The sequence below is a fragment of the Chiloscyllium plagiosum genome, unplaced genomic scaffold, assembly GCF_037043375.1.
Source record: "Chiloscyllium plagiosum isolate Xiang-an unplaced genomic scaffold, Cpla_swu_hap1 HiC_scaffold_8, whole genome shotgun sequence".
NCBI lineage: Eukaryota > Metazoa > Chordata > Chondrichthyes > Orectolobiformes > Hemiscylliidae > Chiloscyllium > Chiloscyllium plagiosum.
The window spans coordinates 79,330,055-79,338,816 of NW_028270146.1; the positions used below are offsets into that span (position 1 = coordinate 79,330,055).

At 40.0% G+C, this 8,762-nt stretch overlaps 1 protein-coding gene across 2 annotated transcripts in view; it reads left to right on the plus strand.

The window, feature by feature from the left end:
- Positions 1-8,762, plus strand: part of dph6 (diphthamine biosynthesis 6) — a 332,005-nt gene that overhangs the window by 305,624 nt on the left and 17,619 nt on the right. Inside the window, exons 15-16 of one of the 2 annotated variants that reach the window (XR_006312826.2) lie at positions 1,184-1,293; positions 1,409-1,624. The gene's annotated coding sequence lies outside the window, so the exon portion shown is untranslated. Of the gene's footprint in view, positions 1-1,183; positions 1,294-1,408; positions 1,625-8,762 lie in introns of those variants that run through there. The other variant, XR_015757950.1, reaches the window with a different exon arrangement.

Sequence of the window (8,762 nt, forward strand, 5' to 3'; positions counted from 1 at the left end):
AATTGATAAAGCAAACAAAAGGAGCCAAAAATGGGAGAATGATGTCCCTGGGGACATGGTCCACCTTAGACCTCCAGATTATTACCGGTATCTGATATTGGGTATCTCAAATTTCTAGTTTTAATTTTTCCCTTTGTTGTGTTGTTAAGACTCTCCGTGGTCTACAAAAGCCTTTTTAGTTTTTACTTTACCGTTTCTAGCTGTTTTGATATTCTATAAGCAGGCTTGATGTTGCTGCCTTTTTAACTGTAGTCTGCTGCAATCCAAAAGCTGACAGGCTCCACGTGATTTTGGAATTAGCTCATTTATGAGATATACCCGGAGTCTTCAGACTGGATAATCCACCCCATTCCCCCTTCCCGATCTCCTCCTTGGATGGTTTTGGCTGCTGCAGAGCTGAAGATTTCTTCAGGCTAACATTGTCCGATTGGAATCCACACTGCTGTTCACCATAGTTTGTTATTAGTTATCTACTCTGCCAGCAGAGTTCCCATTGTGATTGTGTCTGTTGGCACCGTCTGGGATGCTTTGGGTAGATTCTGTGCTGCTGATCCTTCTTCTTGGTATTCATCAAAGTTACTGTTAACGAATGGGGAAAGTTGGCCAAAAAGCCTCTGGCAAAAAATACACTCAGTTTTGATAAACAGAATTGCATATCACAATAACTAGTTACAACTGAGATATGTGAAATTGCTTGGTAAGGCCTCAGGCTAGTCTTAAGAATGAGCTTACATTACTGCTACTGGAATATTCTTGCACACAACTTACAGACAACTAAACAAACTGAACACACATTGAGTAGCTCCTCCCACGGACAGTTCTTTATGTCCCAATGGGCAAATTTTATCTAGTGATATCAGTTAACCATTTGAAGTGCTTAAGTGCCATATACAACATTTTGATGCTTTCATCTGCTGTCGCGTACAATTTTTTTCTGCTTATCATGTACTGATCACATCAATGCCTCAAGTAGAAATGAATACTATTGCAAAAATTAAAAGGAAAAGATAAGTACCAGTAGACCAAAGTTCTATGTATTTCTAGGCATTGCTTTCAACTTTACTCCCACTATTTGTTTCATGTATTGATTTGCACACACTGCAGATTCAGAGAAATATTCATAGATATAGACTGTAGAAAAAATTGAGTTAACGTTATGTTGCTATCTTGTCTATCTTCACAGGGCATGATGTTACTCAATGTGATGAGGTAACCCTGACCTTTATGATGAAAACCTGACCTCGCAGAATGGTGGCAGTACGAACTGTCGTCATAGACATAAAGGCAATTCAGGTATCAAGAACAATTTTGCTTCTCAAGAGGGAATACTCCTGACATAGTGAATAGATAGAAATGTTCTGATAAGAGGTCATGTTCTGAGATATTAATTCTGTTTCTATCTTCACAGATGCTGCCAAGTCTGTTGAGTGTTTCCAGCATGTCCTATTCTTATGATGTGAAGGAACGTACAACATACTGACCTATACAATGATGTGACAAATAGTAATGGTGCTCCTGGGAATTTGAAAACAAAGAATTTGACAAAGAATGGTGGTACTCATGCTAGAGATAAAAAAAATTGCAGATGCGAGAATCCAAGATCGACAGGCAGAGGAGGCTAGAAGAACACAGCAAGCCAGGCAGTATCAGGAGGTGGAGAAGTCAACATTTCAGATATAACACTTCTTCAGGACTGGGGGTGGGTGTGAGGGGACCTGAAGATAAAAGGGGTGGGGGGGGGGGGGGGGGGCAGGGTAGTGAGGTGGGGAAAAGTGGAACCACATAGAGGGTACAATCTGGTTGCTCAATGGGAAGAATGAATCTGGTTGGTAGCAGGGAGGAGTGGAAGGGAGGGGGAGAATTCAATGTTGAGTTCTCTGGGCTGTAGGCTGCCCAGTCAGAAGATGAGGTGTTTTTTTCTCCAACATGCGGTGTGCTTCATTGTGGGAATGGAGGAAGTTAAGGGTGGTCATGTCGGAAAGGGAGTGGGAAGGGGAATTAAAATGGGCGATGACTGGATTGTCTGGTTGGCCCCTGCAGGCCTGGCTGTGATGCTCGGTGAACCATCCCCCAAGTTTACGCTCAACTCTTGTGAGTCTGTGGCCTTGGACATTGCTTGGATAAATTTTGTAAATAATGTTGAGAAGGGATAATTAGATCATGCAGATCAAGTAGAAACACCAATACTTTATCTCTGTATGGGAGGTTGTTTTTTTTCATTTATTCATTGTGAGATAAGGGTGTCGCTGACTGGCCAGCATTTATTGCCCATCCCTAGTTGCCCTTGAGAACATGATGGTGGGCTGCCTTTTTGAACCGCTGCAGTCCACCTGCTGCAGGTTGACCCACAATGCCATTAGGGTGGGAATTCCAGCATTTTGACCCAAAGACAGTGAAGGTACAGCAATATATTTCCAAGTCAGGATGGTGAGTGTCTTGGAGGGGAACTTGAAGGTGGTGGTGTTCTCATGTATCTGCTGCCCTTGTCCTTCTAGGTGAAGTGGTTATGAGTTTGGAAGGCGCTGTTCAGGATCTGCAGTGCGCCTTGTAGATCATACAGTGCTGCTACTGAGCATTAGTGATGGAGGGTGAAATACTTGTGCAGCTTTGGCCTGGATGGTTTTAATTTTCTTGAGTTTCGTTAGAGCTGCATTCATTCAGCAAGTGGGGAGCATTCCATCACACTCCTGACTTGTGCCTTGTTTCTTGGTACTCAATCAAGAGTCACCCTTCCTACACGTTTAGACCAATCATAGGAAGAAATATTTTCAATTAAATAGCACATGTTTATTATCACCAGCTATATCAAAGTGCTTCACAATCAATTAAGTATTTTTGAAGTGTAGGCACTCTATAATGTAGGAAATGTAGCAGCTAAACTTCACACAGCAAACTCCCACAGACTGTAATGAGATAATACTCTGCTTGTTTGTAATGTTGATTGGGGTGACCCGTTCACCACGGATAACTCACCTGTTCTTCAAAATAGTACCATGCAATCTTTTACATCCTCTCAAGCAGATAGATGGGGCCTTGGTTTAGCACCATCCAAAAGACGGTTCTTCTGACGATGCAGTGATCCCTCACTACTTCACTGGGTGACAATGTTTATTTTTGTGCTTATGCCACAGAGGTGGGACTTGAATCCAGAACCTCGTATTTCAGAAGTGAGAATGCTATGAATTAAACTAACGCTGACACCCCATAAAGCGAATATAGATTTCTCTGCAAAGTCCCAGCAGTGTGCCTTGAGTTCAAACACTGATGATTGCCAGGGCAATTTCTGACACCGATTATCTTGCTCTGTTCTGATTGATATCAATAATTGAAGACCAGGTAATGATGTATATTTGGTAATAGACTGTATTAGACCATGACTTTAAGTGTTAGCATTACAGGTGAGATTGCCTGGTTATGATTCACATAGAATTCTCAAAGCCATCTTAAAGCAGAGACTTTCATTCTCATATGTCTACTTCCACTCCCAGAACAGGACCTATAAGTGGCTGAATAATGTTTTCGACCACGTTGTGAAGTAACGAAGATGATGTAGTGGTAATGTCGCTGGCTCAGTAATCCAGAAGGCTAAGGCTTTGGAGACAATCAGCTTAAATCTTGCCGAGGCAGCTGATGGAAGTTAAATTCAATCTGGAATATAAAACTAATCTTAGCAATGTTGACTATCATGAAACTATCACAATTTGTTGTAAAATCCCAATGGGTTAACCAAGGCCCTTTAATGAAGGTAATCTGCCAGCTTTATCTGGGGTGCATGTCACTACAGACCCATAGCGTTGACTGTTAACTGTCCACTGAAACGTCCCAGCAAGGTTTTCAGTTCAAGGGCATTTATGGATAGGCATTTATGTGGACAGCACGGTGGCAGTGGGCGGCATGGTGACAGTGGTTAGCACTGTTGCCTCACAGCGCCAGAGATCTGGGTTCAATTCCTGCCTCGGGCAACTGTCTGTGTGGGTTTTCTCCGGGTGCTCCAGTTTCTTCCCACAGTCCAAAGAAGTGCAGGTTAGGTGAATTGGCCATGCTAAATTGCCCGTAGTGTTAGGTGAATGGGTAAATGTAGGGGAATGGGTCTGGGTGGGTTGCTCTTCGGCGGGTCGGTGTGGACTTGTTGGGCCGAAGGCCTGTTTCCACACTGTAAGTAATCTAATCTAAGTAATCTTTAGTAATCTAATAAACACGGCCTTACCAACAATGCCACACCTCATGAAAGAATAAAGAAATTACCTAGTCCCTTTCCTATCAATATTTGAGTTAGCACTTCGTCATTTATGTTCATGATGCTCATAGCATAACTTAGGAATAACATTGAAAAGACAAAGAAATTATATTTGACTCACTGAAACTTTTTTTCTTAAATCCATCTGGCTTTTTTCTTCCTGATCCTTGACTACTTGCTTACAATGTTGTTACATTGTTCCACATTCCCAATATAAATTGAACTTCACATCCTTATATGCTTTTCCTCATTAAGGACACTCCTGCAGACTCCCCACTTTTTAATATCCTGCAGTTTTATGTCCTTGCCCAATCCCTTCAGAGCTCTGCCTTTGATGCCACCATGCTTCTGTTCGAGTAGCCGTCAGCCAAACTAATCCTGCCCTCTTCAATGCCTACCTTAAACTCCTTTGTCTTACTACTTTATTGCATGTTTAAAATACATCTGAAAGCATTTCACTCATCCCACTTACCTATTCCAAGCAGTTCCCCTATTCAACGCGCCTTAGGACTATTTCCTTCTACATTAAATGTGTTATACATTTAAAATATAAATAGTTTTCCTACATTTTGTTTCAATAGAATGCCTCTCCATTTTTCTTCTGAAAATTGTTTTGCCCGTGGTCTATACATATTGAATATATACATGTAACACTACCAGCCAAGTATTAGTCTTATATTTTAAAGCTGCTACTATAGGTCCTTTGTGAACTGTCAATGAGATGTAATGATGGCAGTGCTAAGCCATATTGCCAGTTCCACTTGCGAGTGAAGAAAGAGTTATCTGATTACAGTTTTAATGTTATCAAAATGGAAAGGTACTTGCTAGTGTTAAAAAATTCAGAAAATTAATTTTCAAAAGGTCACAGCAACTTTTTAAAATTTATCTTTCATGATTTGCCAATGTAAAGCCGCAAAATATTAAAATAATGTCTCCTTGAGGTGTCCTCACATCACTTGCCAAGATATGAAGCATCGTCAGCTCTGCAATTTTGTAGGTACAGCACAGCTACATTGGTATAAAAGTTGCAAAATAACTGGGTCACTAGATTCCTTCGGGAGGTGCTTGGTTAAGATTTCTTATGCACTGTACCTCTGAACATTTTAAATTTCCTCTCATAAGGACAGTTGGTTGTCACAGACGTTTTAAAAAATCTAAATTAATCTCCCACTCTTTTGAATGTTTTCCCTGCCTCCCCAAGCAAAGATGACAGTGTCCCGAGTGCATCATTAATATGTAAGTATTTTTGGAATTCCTTAAATATCTTTTTCCCCAATGAAAGTCCATAAGTAGTAACTCATTAAGCTTCCAGTTTCTAGTGATCAGATAACCTCTGGATGAAATCCAAAGGAGTTCCATAGACCATGATCAGAGACGGAAGTAAGATCAATTGTCACACGTAAAGGCTCTGACAACAGGAAGCCAGTGACCATTGCAGATTCAAGATGAAAATAAATTAGCTGAAGAAATAAATAGAGAAAAATGTAACAAAATCCATACATCCTCATGTACAATAAAAGGAAGCTGAGAAAGAAATAGAATGCAGGTTTAGTCAAAGTTTTCTAATATGCCAGACATTAAACAGACTTCCCTGTTGGAAATGGACGGGGATATTTTGCAAGAGAAAAGGATCAATATGACAGCCATTCTTCCCCACCCCAATCTATCCCACTCTGTCTGGCCTGAACACAAAAATCATACAACTTTACATTTACTTGTGGGGAGCATGCGCTTGTAAAATCTATCCTAATCCATCTAAGATCAACCAAAAAGAGCACAAATTAGCAATTGCTTCATTTTATTATAGGACATAGCGCTAGGTGTCAGTATATGGTTCAGTGCTGCATTCAGGTCTCTGAATCAGAGGGTCATGGATAAACGCCCATTCCCAGAATTGTGCATAAGTTCTAGGCTACTGCTGTTTAGTAAAGAAGAACAGCTATTACAGATGTCATCTTTTAGCTGTAATAGTAAATCAAGGTGGATGCAAAAGATCCCATGAAACCATTTCAAAGAAGGGGTGGCACAGTTGCTCAGTGGTTAGCACTGCTGCCTCACAGCAGCAGGGACCCAGCTTCAATTCCAGCAAATGTCAGGCAACTGTCTGTGTGGAGTTTGCACATTTTCATATGGGTCCTCTGGTTTCCTCCCACAGTCCAAAGGTGTGCAGGTATTTAGATGGATGGGCCATGGTAAATTACCCAAAGTGTCCAGGTATTTACAGGCCAGGACAATCAGCCATGGGAAATTGCAGGGCAACTGGGATCGTGTAGCGGGGTAGATCTGGGTGGGATGCTGTTCAGAGGGCCAGTGTGGATTCGATGGGCCGAATGACATGCTTCCACACTGAAGGGATTCTAACAGAAGAATTGTGCATCATGCCCTTGTAAATGTTTACCTCTTAAACTGCATCACTAAAAAGCAACAATCTCAACAGATAATGATTCATGTACTTGTAATTAGTTTGGAATTCTTAACCCAATGTGTAATGACCATGCCACATTCATAAAGCTCCTCATAACTTAAAAAAAACCTGCCACCAGATTTACAGATTGTTCACATGAATCTCAGTAAATGATTCACTGTGACCGAACTGTCAAACTGGGGCACACTAACCTGCAGATAACACTGATTAGAGTCTCAGATTTTGGATGACAGAAACTTCTTACACCTACACAAGTTGCCATCTAGATTTGAACTTAAGAAAATATTTCTCAGAAAAAAAGGCCAAATTGCAATATAATCATAATTTGAACTCTAAGTTTGAATAACTATTTATATTGGCTAAGAATTTTATTACTTCGCCATTGATACCAAAGCAATTTAGTAGACCCTGGCTAGAAGTCAAATAACAAAAAGCCTTCAAGTTTGAAGTTTTAAGAATACAATTACTTTCAAATTACATTAATTGTCATAAATGTGTCTTTAATGCAGCTTTTATAGAGTCATAGAGATGTACAGCATGGAAATAGACCATTCGGTCCAACCCGTCCATGCTGACCAAATACCCAACCCAATCTAATCCCATCTGCCAGCACCCGGCCCATATCCCTCCAAATCCTTCCTATTATTCCATTCATCCAGATGCCTTTCAAATGTTGAAATTGTACTAGCCTCTGCCACTTGCTCTGGCAGCTCATTCCCTAAACGTACCACTCTCTGCGTGAAAATGTTGCCCCTTAGGTCTCTTTTATATCTTTCCCCTCTCACGCTAAACCCATGCCCTCTAGTTCTGGGCTTCCCCACGCCAGGGAAAAGACTTTGTCTATTTACCATATCAATGCCCCTCATGATCTTATAACCCTCTATAAGGTCACCCGTCAGCCTCTGACACCCCAGCTTATTCAACCTTTCCCTATGGCTCAAACCCTCCAACACTGGCAGCATCCTTGTAAATCTTTTCTGAGCACATTCAAGCTTCACAACATCTTTCCAATAGGAAGGAGACCAGAATTGCACGCAATATTCCAACAGTGGCAATTTTGTATTTGAATATAGTTGTAAATATTGGAAATCAAATTCTCTCCACAGGAAAGGGCGAGAACATTAATTGAGGTAAAACATAATTTCCTATTGAGGCAATGAAGGCAGTATAGCATAAATTGCATTAAGCTGCATTTCCATCACAAACACAGATTCAAGGCAGAGCAGCAATAATATAGCAATGATTCTCTGAGCTATACTCCTATGAAACAAGTCAATATTCAGAATCACTGAATTACCAAACAACTACTATTACAATCATTCCTCCCCAGTATTTTGTTCAAACTTGATTTTGAATGCACTTTTTTACAACACATGCAAAATAAACAAAACTGTGAATTCATTGCAAAATCAAATTATTTATGTCAGATCCAGATTATTTCCTAACTAAATGATGTGTCACTCATGAGGAAGGGTACAGGATGCTTTAACTAATACCTCCACCCATTTTTGCCAATTTCCTACAAACACTATTCAACATCAGAAGCTGTTTCTTGTTCAAACATGGGCTGGTTCGAAATGGTCAGAACTAACACTTGCAAACTATTTCAAATGATCTTTTGGATTTTATATGTTCATCTTCCAATATTCACAGCAGATTCAAATGTAAAATTCAAAACAATTAATCATCTTTTCAACAGCATGAACTCATACTTTGCAAGTGACTACATTGTTAAAACTTCAAAGTGTATTCAAAGCTCAGAGGACTTTAGCCTTTCGCATTGTGTTCAGGATTTAAAGAATAAAAAACTTTATTCTTTAAAAAAAAAATTGGGATCAAGCCCAAAATGTCTCTTATCTATAGATTTCCCATGGTTTGAATCTACTTAAGACTTGATGGGTGAGATCAGTTCAGATTAAATTGAAATGCATGTTTGATCTTCATAACCACAGAAAGTTACACAATGATAAAGTCCTAAAAAGTTAGCCTTGCAAAAACAGCATTTTATAGTTCTGGATATTACCTTTCTATTATGCAGCCATTTAAACCATAAGCACAGTATACTATATCAATTGTATTTTTGCATTAGTTACGCCTAAG